This window comes from Condylura cristata, unplaced genomic scaffold, assembly GCF_000260355.1.
Source record: "Condylura cristata isolate star-nosed mole 26May11 unplaced genomic scaffold, ConCri1.0 scaffold00002, whole genome shotgun sequence".
In the NCBI taxonomy this organism is placed as follows: Eukaryota; Metazoa; Chordata; class Mammalia; order Eulipotyphla; family Talpidae; genus Condylura; species Condylura cristata.
In genome coordinates, this window is record NW_004567103.1 from 54,056,143 (window position 1) to 54,073,815 (window position 17,673).

Consider the following 17,673-nt stretch of genomic DNA (forward strand, 5'->3'; position numbering starts at 1 on the left):
CAGAACAAGCAGATCGACGAAGTACACTGCTGAGGGGAGCAGCAGGAGGGTCAGGAGAGGTCTGCCACACCATGTGATCACCTCCGGGGCAGGCGGGAATTGAATTCATGCGGAAGCGGCTTTTTAAAATTCTCAGTGCTGTGCTTTAACCCGCTGCGCCACCAGGGAGGGCCCAAGCTGTGACATTCTTAATGTAGGAACACTGTATTTCTAATTTTCATATTTCCCATATCTAGAGCCACACCCCATTTATAGCAATGCATATGTTTTGTTATATTAACAAAAATATAAACCAATTTTATCCAATAGTATGTGTTTGAATTTGAGTTTTAAGTTGGGTTGTCATCTTAGGACTGAAATCTTTACTTCAGGAAACCTAGTTCTGCCAACAGATGAAGTAGAAAAGTCTGGGCACCAGAGAATTAGCTCAGAGAGAAACTACCAGGAGCAAGAATGTGTAGGAACTGAGGTTTGCTATATGTATCTAACAGTCCAACTGAGAAACATTTAGGAAACAAAAGGGCTATTAAAACCGAGACAGACACCATGACTGCGGCATCCATTTTGCGTACTTGAAGGCTTCTCTTTTCACTTACGTCCCTACAGTCTCTGCGCATCGACACAAATCTCCACTCTGGATCTAGGTCTAACCTGGTCACCTTGACTTCAAAATCACTTACCAACAGAGTTGCCAACTTGCCCTTCTAGAAGATGTAGTGGTTTGACTAATCTCTGCCTACCGTAGGTGATACTTGGTAGCCATATTTCATGTTCCCCCATTTTACCTGCCTTTCCTTCTCATGCCAACTTAAGCTCTGCTCAAAGCTCACACAGATGTTAAGCTTTTTCAGCCGTGAAAGACTCCCAGAAAGATATTTCAACCTCATGAGGCTGAACCATGGGGTTCTTCTAACTGAAACTGCCTCCATAGCCAAACTTCCCTTCTTCATCATCTACAAAAACTCTCCATTTATAGTTACCTTATATTAAAACAACTACTGAATTTCATACGCAAGGCCTGAGTTTGAGATAGTTCAGTGCTTCCCAAAAAGTTTCCATTTAGTCATCTGTGATTGCATCAGACATATATACAAACCTTCCCTTACTTAAACAATGGTTTAACTTACAATTTTTGACTTCATAATGGTGTGAACATGATATCCATTCAGCGGGAATGGCACTTGGAATCTCTATCTTTTCTAGGCTAGCTAGATGCAGTACAATACTCTCTCTGATGCTGGGAGTGGCAGCAAGCCACAGTGCCCAGTCAGCAACACAATCACAAGGGTGAACAATCATTCTGTTTTTCACATTCAGTACAGTATTCAGTAAGTTGAACTGAACATTTTAGTATAAAATAGGCCTTTTAAAAATTATTTTGCCCAATTAGAGCCAAATATAAATGTTCTGAGCACATTTAAGGCAGGCAGGCTTGGCTAAGCTTAGATGTTTGGTGTAATAAACATATTTTTGAAGTACAGTATTTTCAACTTATGATGAACTTACTACAACTCCATTGTAAGACATGGAAGATTTATAGGTATATCGGTATGCACTGAGTATGTTCCCCCCTGCCTTCCCTTCTGGGCATGTCTAAATCCTTGTTATTCAAGTCTTCTTACCAATGCCAGACCTGGCCTCTCTCTTATAACACAGTAGATTATGAATTGGCTAAAGACCCATAAATAAGAATGCTGCATAGAGAATCAAGAATGATCTCAGGAGGGTTTTCAGTAGTATCACCAAGAACTCTGTCACACCTATAGTAAGTATCAACTGGAGGTTTTGATATACAGAGGAGGGGCTCACTTACTCCATATAGTGAAAATAATATGAAGCTGGATGGGCAAGAAAAATATAGAGTATAGAATCAAGATGTATGACTTAGCTCTTATTACATAGAGAAGCACACCAAATTGAGTGGCTTAAAAAAAAAAAAACATTTTATAGTTTCTTTAGCTGAGAAATCCAGGGCAGCTCAGGGTGTCTTGTAGAGTTATAGTCAGGGTATGGGTCAGGGCTACTATCATGAGAAGGCCTGATTGGGCGGAAGTTCTGTTTCCTCTCCAGCTCACTCACATGGGAGTGGACTACAGCCTTACTCCTCACTCCTGGGCACCTCACCAAAGAGGCCCATCTGCAATAAGGATGTTTGTGGCCATTTTGTGATCTACTAGACAGACCTTTTCAATATACATAGAAGGGCTCACTTTTGAGCCCCTTTGGTATACAAAGAATCATACACCTTGATTCTATACTCTGAATATTTTTCTTACCCATCCAGCTTCATGCTATGTTGTCTATATGGGTAAGTGAGACTTTCCTATGTATATCAAAAGGCCCATATGCAGTAAGGGATGTTTGTGGCTATTTTGTAATCTACTAGAAAGACCTTTTCACGAACACCTTCACGAAGGCTCAGTCATTCTTCTTTCTTTGAACATCACAATGTAAGTCTTGGTACATTACATCACTGATTTTGACTAGGCCACAAAAAAGGGACAGTGTCCTCTCTGTGCAGGGAGCCCCATAATGACATGCAGTAAGCACTACCCAGCAGCCATGTACAAAGAGCTCAGATTCTTCCTGTAAGCAGAAACAGGGGACACCCTCAGTGCTTGCTGAGGAGACTCAAATGCACGTAGGGAAAACACGAGGACCAGACACACCTGAAGAAATCTAAGAATGAAGTAACACATTACATGACATGTTTGGGGAAGAAGTAAGCCTCAGCAGACTTTGAAGATATAAGATGAGTGAGGGAGAACACATTTGTCTCTATTGAAATTGTGAAAACTAAAGCTAGACCAACATGGCTCTGACTATGTGGAGGAAAAAATTGTATACTGCAAATACACAAGGAAAATATATCCCCCCCCAAAATAGCCAAAGATATTATGGAATAGCTTCACTCATTCACTCATATTATCCATCTGACACTTGTAAATATTGGAGATTTCCATTCTTAATGGAAAATAAACACTTTATTTCCCAAGCTAAGTCTTTAGTAACTTTTAACAGTTTTATTTCTTGCAACACCTTCTGTTTTGTGCAAAATAGGACTAAATGACAGCATGGGTCATGTTTCTGAGAGAGAATCAATACAAGGGAAAAGGACCCTCTCTTCCTCATTTAGATAATATTTTGTCCAACCCAAATGGCAGATCTCATCTAATCATTATATTTTAAGCAGAGACAGCTGTAGCTTACTGCTTGTATCCTGCCCAGTCTTTATTCCTAAAAGCAGAAAACAGAAGGGGTCCTACACACAGCAATCATAATAAAATACTCATCAAAGACAAACCTCTGACATGAAACTTGTCAGGAAAGAGCTTGCTGGCCCGACTCCGGCTTTCAGGAGCCACATGCAAGCAAGCGCACACTAAGTAGCACGGTGAACAGCCTTCTTCCTTCAGCCTTTGGGGGCTGGGGATGGAGGAACAAGTCTCCCTCAGTTTTCTAACAAATGACCTATTTCAGTGCAATCAGAAGGGGAGGGCAGTCATGCAGTCAGTCAGTTATATGCCAAGTTGTAGCCATGTTAGTATTTCATGCCAGTAATTCTGTCTAACAGAAACTCATCCTGGCTTCTTCCCATTCCTCTTAGCAAGATTGCAGTTGTAAATCAGCAAGAGCATCCTGGAGGCTGCTGCAGGTACGTTGTCGGAAGCAATTTAGGAGGAGGAATCTTCAGAATAATTTAGAATATGAGTCTAAGAGGGAAGGTCAATTTTGCTATTTAGAACCAGCACCCTATGTCAAACTTGGCTTTGAAGGGATATACTAATTGTCAACCTTGGAATTTGAATTTCAAGGATCTAAGATCACAGTAATTCAGACTTTTACTCCTGAGAGTTAGTTTGATTCTCAATTCTGACCTCTAGGCATCCTCTAACTTTGGGACTCTACCTGGAATTAGCAAAATCTCTTTATTCACATGAGCAGTTTCATTTGTAGCTCCATGAGGAAAAGGGGTGGCTGTCATTCTGATCTGAATGGATAGAAATTGGATTTTCAGAGAGTTCAGATCCTGGTCCTGGCTCTTATTTGCTTTGTTTGGTTGAACCAACTTTTCGCTATTTCTGCTAACCATTTCCCCCCACCACTTCTCTAGCAACCCTTTTCCTACTCATTTCTATGAGTCTGACTGTTTAAGATTTCACATATAACTGCTACCAAGTAATACTTGTCCTTACTTAGCATGATACCTTCAAGTTCTGTTTATGTTGTGCCGCTAGCAAGAGTGCCTTCTGAGTATAAAGAATACCCATTGTGCATGTGGATTCCGACACACACACACACCCCTCACATCTTTACACACTGAAGGGCACAGGCTGTTTCGTAGCCTGGCTACTGGGAGTGATGCTGCAGTGAACAGGGGGCACAAATACCTCTGAGATTTTACTTCCTTTGTGTAAATACCCAGCCAGGGGATAGCCAGATCTTACAGTAATTTTTTGTTTGTTTTTGGTCCTGCCTTTTAATAACTGTGGCAAGGGCCTTAAACACTCTGGGTCTTCCTTTCATTATCTTTGAAAGACAATTATTCAGAGAAATAGATAAGAGTTTTATATAGGATTAAGAAAGTTGAGCTAGAAACATGGTAAAGACAGAAGCATGGTCACACCATCATCATCTGCAGAGTTGGGGCTACAACCTATGTTCCAGGATTTAGCACTTAACCCAGCACTTGCTGGTTTATGAATAAAAGGCACAGGTTTTCCTGAGGTCCACTTGTTGGAGCTAAGCACTGGGTTGCTGAGGTGCAAATTAAGAAGAATGCACAGTTGGATCTATCTGCTTCCTACCCTTCCTAGGGTCCCTGGCAGGTAAGCCTCCCCCTTTTCCCACTTCTACCAGTCATAGACAAGCAGACCTCAGGAGGTATTCTCTGATAAAAGATTTGGTGCAGGAGTCAATAGTGGTGGTGGTGTTGGGAAACACTAATTAAAAGGGCTTGAGGGCATTTGGAAACACTCCACGGAGATGGCGACAGTCCACTGCACCTCCCTGGCCCTGTGCTGTGTGTCCAGGTCTGCCTCTGCCTCAGGTGCTGCTGAGTGTTCTCAGTCACTGCCGAGTTCACCAGGGACCCTTTCCATCAACACGATTTCTCCTACACGATGACTTTGAAGACCCCCCCCCCCGCCACCACCACCACCAAATTCTCTGTGGATTTAAGAATAGACTCCTGGGGACAAAAACTGACACTCTGCCCCTTAACAACACCCCTATTTGGCCAGTTTGACACCGGCTGCCTCTATCAGAAGTCACTGGGAAAGAAATACCTCATGTAATAGTTAACTCTGATCACAATGTTTGCTTTAATTATTAACATTTGGCAGCCAAAGGGAACAACAGTACTTTATCTAGTGTTTCTTAAGAAAGAAAAAGCAACAGCTCATACCTCAGACTTTATGAGATGTTTGAGCAATCATTTTGGATGGGCACATGCAGTCTTCACACATACCAGCCAACACTCTGAAGTGTGATGACTGATTCATTCACTCTGCAAATATTTATTGAACTGGCATAGTTCTAGGTGCCAGGAATACATCCGTGAATGAAACAGAAGAATTCCTGTTTTTGTGGAGCTTCAAATCTAGTGGGAGATAGAGGTAAATATTTAACAATAAAAATAATAAATAAGGAAATTATATGATGTATTAGAAGAAGGCAAAAAACTACAGTAACTAGAATGGAGAGTGCTGGAGGATCCTATTTTACTTAGGGTGGTCATTATCAGGCTCATTGAGAAAGTGATATTTGAGCAAAATCCTAAGGGAAAAGAAGGGAGTCAAGTGGATATTTGGAAAGCAATGCTCTATACAGAACAGCCAGTGCAAAGGTCCTGAGGCAGAAGCATGCCTGGAGTATTGGTGGAACATCAAGAAAACAAGTATGCTTAGGAGTAGATGAGGAGGAAAGTAGAGGAAATGAGGCATAGGGAAACAGTGGAAGACAGGTAGGTAGCGTAAGCTGATGTACACTTGCTTTCCTGTAGAGGGATGAGGCCACTAGGAACTTGGAAGCAGAGGTGGGATATCATCTGGAGAGTTTAAGAAGATCCCCCTCTGGCTTATATGTGGGGGGTTCATTATATGCTCAGATTAGGTCACAGGGTAAAGCCATTTGCACTGAAAATAGCGACTTCTACTTGTTTTCCTCAAAGCTGTTCAGAACTGGTGAATTTTGAGGCTCCCCCGCTCTAGGCTAAACTCTACTGTGGTCTCCATCATGGCTCCCTGTCTGTGCCCCATCCTCTCCAGCCGCAGATTCAAAGTCTCACGTCTGTCCTCCACCCACCCACGGAGAAGAGCAGAAAATGAAAGCCCTTCCTCCCTTTCCCTCTGTTTGCAGACTTCCCAATAATTCAGACTCCACCTAGCAAGATCCATTAGAGCTAATTAACAACCCTCCTTTCAGGAGGTGTCGCTTCACGACGATTAATTCTGGGTCAGAGACAGAAAGCTTGCTCCATTATGGTTCTTTTTAAAAAATTATTATTATTCAGGCTTCTAATGCTGGCATGAACTGCGGGTGAATTTCTGAAGTCATGTTACTTAGCTGTCACAACTAGTAATAGAAAAATTCAATTTATAAAGAATTAGGAGAGGCAGGAGAGGCATGCTCTTCGGTTTAGAACAAAGGAGATCAATCCTGACACAATGGCAGCATGACATTCGTGGACTTTGAAGATTCCAGACTTCCTCTTCATTAATTAGAGAGAATCAAGAGTTCTGGTGGTTAATTATTTGAAGAAATTGTGCTCTGCAAAAGCAGATGCCAACTCACTCCAGCCGTCTCCAGCTGCAGCTCTGCATGATAATTAAACTGTGTCAGTCCTCAGCTCTGTCCGGGTTGGCAAATAAACACTCAGCTGGCCACCTTCACCCCTACCATCTACCACCCTTCACTCTTAGGATGGGGTCCAGGGACATGCTCTCATAGGGACCCCGGAGGCTAGTGCCACTCTGAATGGATTACCCGGGCTAGGTAGTGCTTTCAAAATCTGCAGCAAGAGCCCTCAAATCAAAGTCATCTGTCATCTGCTCCTATGTTGTCTATATTCAGCAGAGACTAAGGTTTCTGGGGTCAGCTGGTGCTTGGGTGTGGTAGCTGCTGTGACTGCTGCTCTGAAAATTTTAATTGTTTTTAATGTGATAATTATAAAACTAATGTAGATCCCTGATATCAAATTCAAGTGTAGGAAAAAAATGAGTGCTCCTCTGTGCTCCTTCCCAGCCCTGACCTCTTGAAAGAATTACAACAAGCTTGAGGCATTTGCTTCCAGATACTTCCTAGGCCTCAGGTCGTAGTCTGACCTGCCAGATGCTTATGTCTCCACATGTCATCTTAGCATTGCTGCTGCTTTTTCTGTACTCATGACACCCGCTCCTTTCTCTGCTTCCACGTGACTCAGTGGCAGATTTGACCTAAGACAACCTTGGTTTGGGAGTCTTGCCATGGGATTTGACCACATGGACTGTGTCTGAAAGGGTCAGAAACAGCCAGACCAGCAACAAACCCCTGACATGTGGCTGCAACTGAGGCAACCAAAAGAGAATGTGTTGTGGGAGCAGGACAGGGGGAGGGCCAGTGGAGCCCAGTGGAGGATTACTGGGGCTATGGTGGTGGTGGCATGGACTGAAGCATACATGTGTAGAGGTCTGAACATATGGCCCCTAAAATATATAATGATATGAACCAACTTCACCTTAATAAACATAATGGGAAGAGGAAAGACAAGGAACACTTCAAATGGTGGGGGAGGGGGGATTCAAGGACACTGATACTTATTTGTACCAATACAAACGTATGTTCTGTATGATCTTACTATTTTCACATAAGAGCCCACATCAAGAGACAAGAAGTTTAATTTAACCACCCCATCATGGCGTTAGCAATGAATCCGCAGCTAAATATGTTAAACTCCATCTTAAATTTGACAACAGATAAGGTTGGAAAGAAAGTAGAAGAATATGCACATTATAAAAGCCCTCGGCACAGTTGAAGTGAGCAGATGCTTGCTGTCTGCTCACACCTACTGGGCAGGGAAACAGAATGCAATTGCTGCTTTTCCAGAAATAGAAATATCGCCCAAGTTAGCCTGGAGCCTTGTTTACCACAGGTAAGGCAGCAGACAGGTCCACAACTCTACCCTGCCCTCCCGGGCATCATTCAGGGGTAGAGGTGGGAATTTACCCAGATGACTTCAGATCTAAAGCTGAGCAGGGTCAGGAGTCTCTACTGGCATTCAGGAAAAGCCAGAGGGGGCAGTAAGGGAGTGCCCGGCTAGGCTCCCTCAAACACCCAGTGCACCTCCGGTGTTTCGACATTTGCTGGCATTGAGACTCTCTGGCCATTTTACAGTCCATTTAAAGTATCTGAATCTCTCTCTGCAGAGCACCTCAGGTCGTAATATTAGCCCGGCTGACATCAGGTTCTGTCTGGTTGCCAAGGTCATTTTGCCCACTTAGAGGTTACCCAACTCTGAATAGCAGTATGCCAGTTTTGTCCACATCTTGATTATAGCATTTATTATACCTATTTGCAATTTTCTGTCTACCAGACTGTCTACCACACCAGAGAGGCATCTTTCTTGAGGCCAGAGCATGCATTTTAAGCATCTCAGTGCTGTCAGCACCTAGCTTCAAGTGGGGTCCAGGTTTGGACTGTTTCATTGGGCTTTTATGATAGATCTATGTTTGCTTGGTGACAGGATTTTGTGGGGATGGTGGTGCTAGAAACTCCAGTTTGATTGGTTTAGGATTACACTTTTGGAAAAGCCTGAAACTACAATTAAGATTAGATATTCAATCTAGGTGGGGGGCCAACATGATCAACTGCATCTGGGGAGCTTTTTCTATTTTTAAATTTTTCCCACTTTTAACGTGCACAAAACCTCTATTGGTTCTATTTCTTGGGAGAACTGTGAATGATATGTATGAAACAGAAAATCCATGTTAAACATAGCACTCATTCATCATTCATTTATTGGGTTCACTTAGCAAATATTTTTAAGGGCCTACCAGGCTAGAAATAATGATAGGATGATGCAGTCCTAGGTCTCAAAGAAAGGTTGATTTTAGGCAAGTCCAGGGCAGTGTTGGAGATTTCCTAAAGAAACAAAGTTAGCCTCGAACTTGTAGGAACTAGACTCAGACGGTGAGTCACATGAAGCTGCCTTGGCCTGGGGCAGGGACGGCTTGAACTGGCAAGAAACCAAGAGGGAATAAAACACATTAGCCCAGGCAGCCTGGGCACCTGGACTCCATGGTGCCAGAAAGAAAAAAGAAAAGACAAAGCTTGAGGGAGGGTGAGATAAAGGTGGCTTTTCCAGGTAGGGTAACCCTGCGGTGGAAAAGCTTTCTTTCCCACAGGTAAAAATTCCCAAGAACTCTCCTTCCTGGTGTGATCGGATGGCCTCACCGCGACCTCACTTCCTTTCCAGGAGTCGTGGGGATTTTTCCTCTGCCAGAAGCTTCAGGGAAAGGCTGCCTTGGGCTGTGTCATTACACATTAACACTTTGGCCCAGAAAAGTGACTGATGGGAGGGACAGGTGGGCAGAGCCTTTGCTCTTCAGATTTCCCAAAAGTGGCACCTTTAAATTAACTTGTAAAGGAATATGCTTTCTTGATATTTGTAACACAGCAGTGTCAAAATAAGACCAAAGAGGAGGTAGTCAGAGATCTGTTAGACTCTTTCAGGGGCAGATCCTCCCCTATCCAGGTACAGCCTTGCCAGTCCAAGGTTCTGGCCCTGGGCAAAAATGTGAAGATTCCTTGTCTCCACAACATAGAGGGATCAGACTGCCCCAGGAGCCTGCTCAGGGTTCAAGCAGAGCTGGGTAAACCCACATGCATTGTTGGTGAATGAGAAGTCAACTTCCTGAAGATGCCTGACTGCCATTTGCCATAACACTGGCTTTATCAACATGCCACCCATAAGTTCTGGCCCTGGGCAAAAACGTGAAGATTCCTTGTCTCCACAGCATAGAGGGATCAGACTGCCCCAGGAGCAGATTACCCTGTAGGGTGCTGCAAGGCTTGACCTGCCGTGGAGGTTCAGGAACCATCTGGGTTTCCTCTATGCCCAGCATCATGGCACTGTGGGTTTTCTTCACTCCAGGAAGTGGCTGTGTTTCGAGCTTCCACAATTTAACCAACAGGTATCCTTGTCCAAAGCAGACTTAATCTCCTCTGGTGTCCCCTGAGGGTATAATAAGGAGTTGCAGGGCTCCAGAACTACAGAGGTCAGTGCTGTCTATCCAACCAGAAACTTGGTATAATTTTCCAGATTCCCACCATCACCTTACCCTACTTGCAAGTGTTCCTCTATCCATGTTTACATAAGATCTCAATAAACCTAATACTTTTTTGGCTGAAAAGAACTAATTTTGGTAGAGCACCTTCAGCCAAGAATGAAGCCCAGATGGTGATGAACAGCTCAGGGGTCCCTGTCCTGCTCCCACCTTAAGGGGCTCATCTAGTTGTACAAACACCCCAGAGACCATGCTCTGGTCAACTGTCCTCCACAGCCTCAGGGCCAAGGGTAGATACCCTCTTCCCAACTGCCACTTGACCAGCCGTACCTCCACGACCACTATACTTTGGAAAGAGAGAAAGGTGCTTATTTTTGCTCCTCTCACAACCCACTTGGATGCCTATTTGTGTGGTCTTGGTGGGGGAGGGTGTCTCCTGTATCTTTGAGAAAGGCCCTGCTCAGGGCTAAGTGAGCAACTTTCTCAGAGAGCTAATGTCCAGCCATTGAGCCCACCTCTCTTTACCACTGAATTTTTTGATTATTAATAGTTCCTACCTATACTGACTGGCAGACTCTTTTAATCTTTTATTCCTAGACTCAAGACTTGCTAGTAAAAGGAAAAAAAGACTACCTCAAAGTGTGCATGCCCTTGGCAAATGCTGTCTTCTCTCGCAAATGTACAAACTTTTTTCCTGGGCTCACAGCCTGTTCCCAGGAAGGGGTCTTTGCCTCCTTCCAGGGGCTTCTGGAAGGAGTTTCTACAAAGGGTAGCCATATGGAAGCCTTAGCACGGCACTGAGAGAATACTTATGGGCCCGGCTCTGCATCTGAGCACCGCCCAGTGTGCAAAGGCAACATGGTGAAGTGCTCATGACCTGGCTGGCTCAAGGTGTCAGTACTGATCCTACTTCAGAAGGTGACCGAGGACTTTCCCTGAGATGACAATGTATGGAAAGGGCTGGATGCACAGTGGCTGCCAAATGAAGGACTGGCTTTCTGTTCTTAGAAAGTTGCCAGTAAATCCAAGTGACTGAGAGACCCCTGTGGTGCATCACTAGAGAACGTTGCTCAGAGCAGGATCCCACGACAGACCCTGGGCTTGGTGTCCTCATCTACCACTTAGCAGCTGCATGAATTTAGGAGGCATCTTCACTTTTATCTCCTCGATGTAAAATGGGACTGATGGTAATAGTGCTCTCGTAGTTTTTTCAGGAATGAAGTGAATTCTAGCACAGTACTAGGTACTTAAGGAGCACACATGTATGTTGACTATATAATAATGTAGTTATTATACAATGCTTTCATCCTATAGATTACTTCAATTTTGCATATGCATGAGTTGCAATGCTAGTTGCAATTTATTCCCTACTTTATTTCACACATATTCTTGCACACCCACATCATCCAGGATATCATTTTACAATGATGCACTACAGAGTTATAATTCTTTCAGGGAATTAATGGGTGCTTTGTTCAGCAGTCAAAGGAATATAGGATTCCTTGACTCAATGATGCAAATCAGTTACATTTGCTGCAGACTTCATAGACCATTTAACATGCTGAACACAGTCCAGGTTGCAGCTTTTCCCCAGACAGGGTGGATGCCATCAGGACACTTTTTGGGAAGTGTTGGCCTATGATCAGATAAAAAGTATGTGACCTTTTCTGGATAGTCATGGATGCACGTGAGCATTAAAGGCAGGGACAAAGGTGCTGTAGGGAGGAAGAGAATCAAGATGCCTGAAGAGCCAGGCTGGAAAGAATTTGGCAAAACTTTCCCAGGAAGGCCAAAAGAACATCACTTTGGGTGAGCAGTACCAAAGAATAAGTCAGACGGTAGCTGGGTGAAAGTAAAAAAATAAAGGAGTCCAAGATTGTGTTAGCTGTCCCTCAACACAGTCTCCTAACTTTAAAGTCAACTTTTTATTGGGCACATGCTATACCCACACAGGGCCTTAGAGGCAGATGGATCAAGCCTAGGGGTGCCAACACCAGGCAGGTAGGGAGAGGGGCTGTGTGGAAGGACCAAAGAGCTCTAGGCAACAGGGAGGTACAAATGACTTTGGAGGGGGAAGGGAGGTGGGTAGTGAGTGATGGGGAAAGACTTGGAAAAGGGTGTTGGGGCTGAAGCTTTAAACAAGTGTGCACTGTATCAGGTAGAGATAAAAGGAAATATATTCCAGACACAAGTGAAATAATATTGGCTAGGAATAGAGAGAGATGAAGAGTGAATTTGGTTAGAATATGTAGGGACAGGAGGGGACAATCACAAGTTGAGGCCAGAAAGGGCTCCCAGGCAAAGCTAGGGTGTGCCCTGAAGGCTGTGCCTGCATGCTTTGTTCATTCATTCAGTCAGCAAGTATTCAGCAAGTGTCACTGTGCACCAGGCACTGCATTAAATTCCATGGACAGGGCTCTCCCTGGTGGCGCGGCGGGTTAAAGCACAGCACTAAGAAGCTAAAGCCAATTCAGCATGAGTTCGATTCCCACCTCCCCTGGAGGTGATCCACATGGCATGGCAGGCCTTTTCTGGCTTTCCCACTGCTCCCCTCAGCAGTGTACTTCATCAGTCAGCCTGTTCTGTTCCCCACTCTGTCTCTGGTGAATCTTCTTGCTGCCCCTCCCTGCACCTCTGGCCTGTACCCCAGTTCTTTAGGCATAAATAAATCTTTAAAATGCTTCATTCTGATAAGCCAGGGATGCACTGGCTAAATTGTGTGTGTGGGGGGGGGGGTGTCCAGAATGCCAACCTCTGCCTCTTACCGCCCTCAGGAATGGAGAAGACTCCTGGGATTAGCATCAGAGGGTAGAGGATAGCTATGAGCTACAAACACTGGAGCTAGAGCAAGAGTTTGAAGTTCCCAAAGACCCAGAGGAGAGACACCAGGACCAGTGGCTAGAATAAGGAGGGTAGAAGTGGAGCAGAGCTGACAAAAGGAATCTTGTGTGTTCTGCTTATTCATCTTAGCTGACATATGCCTGTGCGTGCACATGTGAAATAAGAATATTCCACACTAAAGCAATGACCACCTTTAAGATCTGGGGATTTTTTTTTTTTTCATTCGGGATATATGATCTCTGTGATCATGTATAAAGCTGAAGAGAAACTTCTATGTGATAGGAAGCACTGCCAGATGACAGGAATGAACTCCATTCTTCTCTCTTTCCACACAGCAGATATTAAAAATGACCTCATGGACTTCAAAAACCTCCCTCTTCCTGTACTCTGCCAGCCTCATTGGCCTTCTCCATCTTCCTTAACTACGTGAGCAATGCTCCTGCCTCAGGATCTCAGCACCTGCTGTTCCTTCTGCCTTGTGTGTTCCACTCACGATATCCATGTAGCTGCTCTTTCTCTGCCTTCTGCTCATCATGTGAATGTCATCTCAATGAGGCACTTTTTATTATCTAATGAACTTCATGTTTTACTTAGAATTATTTAGCCTGGCCTTCTCTTTCTGATGATTGATATCTTTCCCACTTCTTTCTCTAGCATAACCTTTGTAAAATTTTCTCCCATCTTTTTTATTTTTGGCTGGCAAAGGTCACAGAAGAGAGTTGGTCAAGATTTTCTGATTCCTACAGAGGGGAAAACTTCCCCATGCTGTTTATCAGGAATTGTAGCAAATTCAATACTCCCTTTACTTGTTTTTATTTAAATTAATATAACAAATAATCTTTAGGATCACAGTGATATCTTTTTGTTAGTCCCCACAGACTAAGGCATTATAGTAATGTCCAGTTATATCATGGGGTTCTGCTGTTCTGGGAATATGAGCAAAGGATGTCTGCATGTACATTGCTTCAGATATCATAGAAGGAAACCTTGATCCAGAACAGGAGATACTGGCCCCCATTTTAGTTAGAGAACTCACATTCCCAGAACTCCATCTTCTCATCTTAGACAGTAGTCCTATTGGATTGTTGGTAGAAACAACTGGTAAAGCATAAATAAAACTGCCCTCAAGACTTAGCCCTAGAAATCATGGTATGTAAATTACTAAAAATTAACTGATTTTTCTGCAAAGTTCTTGTAACTTGGGTAATTTGAAAAAACTCAGTCTTCTTACCTCACCTAGGAAAGTCCCAGGTTTTAAGAAAGGTGAAATTACCCAGACGCTGATATTTACTTTGGACCTATTGTCAATAATATAAACAAGCACTTTAAGTCTTAAGTGCTGTAAAATCTATTTGCAAAAGGAGAGGCCAGAAAGAACAAATCCTGTGTTGAGTGAATGCAAAACTTAATACCTGCATTTTTCCTGCAGACTTGGTTAGACGATTCACACATTGAAAATGGGAAGAGGACACATACATTTAGAGAATAACCTAAATGGAAAGTTTTCCATGTCAGGTGAAGAACAAGAGTCTCTCTCCCTGGGTTCTGACTCAGGTGTCTAGAATGCAGACTTGCTCATAAATGACAGGAATATTCAGCATTGTGATTATTTTTCTCTACCTGGGTGGTTTGGGGATTTCAATTCACTTTGGATAAATAATTAGTGTCTGTCCTTGTATAATAAATGCTGTGATGTTTCAGGATGACTCACTAAGGACATGAGCCATTTTTACTATCCCCCTAGCCACCCAGAATATGGGCACAGCTAAGATTCACTTACACATCTGACAGTGTGTTTCCGTTCATCAAGATCCTTTCTCAGATATGAACCTTGAGATAGAGAGAAGACACTGTTGTTTTGAAGGATCAGTCAATGGAGAATTAGGAGTCTGGCATTCTTGCCCTGAGTGAGTGATAGTATGATTATGGGCAAGCCAATAGTCTTCTCTGGGTCTCAGTTATCTCCTCTATAAAGGGAGAGGACTCTTCCAGTCTACAGATGTCAAGAGACAAAGCCAATGTCAAGAGAAGAAGCCACAACCTACCCAGTTTAGCTCACACTGTCCCTGATGGGTCCGACACATAAATAAAGAGGTACCTACTAAGGCTAACTGGGCCAAACAGAGTCCTCAGGCAAATTTTCAAGGCCTTTATAATGCTTGTTATAAGTGTTTGTTTTGTTACTAGTCTTGTCCAATCGCATAAGATTGTAGATTTATGGTTCTTTAAAAGCTCATATCAAAAGATTTGCATCCAAATTCTAATATAGCAACAATTAACTGGAGCTGAGTAGTGGCTTTGCCATTTGGATCAAGTATGTGCTCTTCATTGTCCCACAATCCCCACCACTCCCTATTACTGCCTATACCAGGTCTACTTTATAATATCCTCCTGAGTCTTTGAAATTGGCATTGTGAGAGCAATTTCCACATGAGTTTATGTGTGTGGAGGCTCCCTCATATCAACAAAAAAATCAGTTTCCAAGTACTTATTTCAGCTAAATTCTGACACTCTCTATTGGGAATTCACATCAGATTCCACAGGTTAGGGACTCCTAGGACTACTCTCCACTTCAGATGCCAGCACCAAGCCTGACTATTACCTATGCTTCTGCTAAGTGGATATAGGATGGAGATTCCCATGATGCCCTCAGACTACAGGTGCCCACATACAGCCCAGGCTGTTACCTGTGCTCCTGATTGCTGTCTATAGCAATCAGAGTTTTCCAAGACCCCCTCCTTAGGTATAATTAATTTGTTAGAGTGGCTCACAGAACTCAGGGAACCCATTTACTCACTGATCACTAGTTTACTGTAAAAGGTTGTAACTTAGGGTATGGGGGAAGGTGGTGGAGCTTCCATGCCCTCTCCAGGTACAACACTGCCCCCAACAGCCACATGTTTACCAACCTGGAAGCTCTCCTAAGCCCCTCCTTTTGTGGTTTGTGGAGGCGTCATTACTTAGGCATAATTAATTCACTGGTCACTAGCAATTGAACCCAATCTCCAACCCCTTTGCACCTTCCCAAAGGCTTAGGGGTGGGCCTGGGATTTTCAAACATTTAATTGCATGATTGGTTCACCTGGCAACCATCCCCCATATTTTGCTGCTTCTAAGAGTCACCTTATAAACTTAACAAAAGACGACTTAAGAAATCCCAAGGATTTGGGGAGTTCTGAGTTACACACTGGATGACAACCAGACATATCTGAGACACACTTTGTTATCAGAATGACCAAATACACATTTCTTATCAATCACAATATCATTTTTCTGTAGGCCCTTGAAATTAGGATTCATGGCTGATACTTGTCCCCATCCCAGATGCATTAAACTCTACTTTCAGTACTTTTTCTAAAGAGAGGGATATTATTAACACTGTGCATGAAGTAGGTGAGTAGATCCCTGGTCTCCAGGTAGGAGGATCTCACGGTCCTGGTGAAGAGGGAGGAGAGCTGAGAGGTCAGGCAATGCACAAGGAAGGACTTGAGGATGAGCTAGAAAAGCTTTGTACAAAAGAAATATTCAGGCAACAAAGGTGAGCTACATGAGCAACAGAGTAATTTCTAGTAGTCACATTACACAGACGTAAAAAGAATGTGGTGAAATATTTTGTGGTGAAATATTTAACTAAACATGATCAAAATCTTTTCATTGCATTATGTAATCAATTCAAAACCTAATGAGGTTTTCCTTTTTTTCGTTGGCATGATGTCTCTGAAATGCAGTGCATGTTTCACAGTGACAGCCCTTCAGACGTTCAGACTAGCAGCCTTTCTAGTGCTGCACAGGCATGGGGGGCCCCGGCTCCTGGGTCATGAGAAGCAGGTGCCAACTCACCAGCAGTTCCTAGAGCTCTTGCCAACTACTTGTAGGGTTCAAAAGGAAACCACATTTACCAAGGGCTTACTATGCACTTTATAAAATACAGACATGATTTTTTTTGCTTATCTCGTGGTCTCACTGAAGAAAGACAGCTAAGTCAGAGGATTCCATTTTAGCTGGTACCTGACTTGGGTCCCATTATTGCATGTTCTTGGGTTTAGTCATTGTTAACTTCAGTCTTCTTATCTCCAAAACTGCTAATAACTACATTAAGATGTTACTAGAGAAGTCATGAAAATATTTTACAAACTAAAAGGATAATAGTATATAAAGAGGTATTTTTATAATATTTGTATCAAATGGTACTATTGTACAGATTTGAAAGGAAGAAGTTGAGGTTTATAGAGATTAACTATGTGGATTCATATAGGTAAGAAATGGCCGAGCGAACTGTGACTTTGAGAATAGGTTGGGTTTATATTCAGTTCATTATTCTAGTTAAAGAGTGAGTGAGTAAGAGGAAGAGAATGCATTTTAACTTTCATTTCTTAGACACTTAGGTGAAGTGTTTAAAAGATGCAGAAGCTGGGCTTTATAATTACATCCAGGACCACACACATGGTGAATGAATGGTCCTAGTACATCAGAATTGGACAGTTCTATAGCGTTGTCATTCTGATTTGAAATCTATTGAACCCTCTGAGCCAGAGGAATTTCCTGATTATTGAAAGTATTTTTTTAA

At 43.1% G+C, this 17,673-nt stretch overlaps 1 protein-coding gene across 1 annotated transcript in view; it reads left to right on the forward strand.

Annotated features, from left to right (window-relative positions):
- Positions 1 to 3,571: 3,571 nt before the first annotated feature.
- The window catches only part of ITGB6 (integrin, beta 6), a 105,616-nt gene continuing 91,514 nt past the window's right edge, over positions 3,572 to 17,673 (forward strand). Inside the window, exon 1 of the mRNA XM_012728619.1 lies at positions 3,572 to 3,655. The gene's annotated coding sequence lies outside the window, so the exon portion shown is untranslated. The remainder of the gene's footprint in view (positions 3,656 to 17,673) is intronic.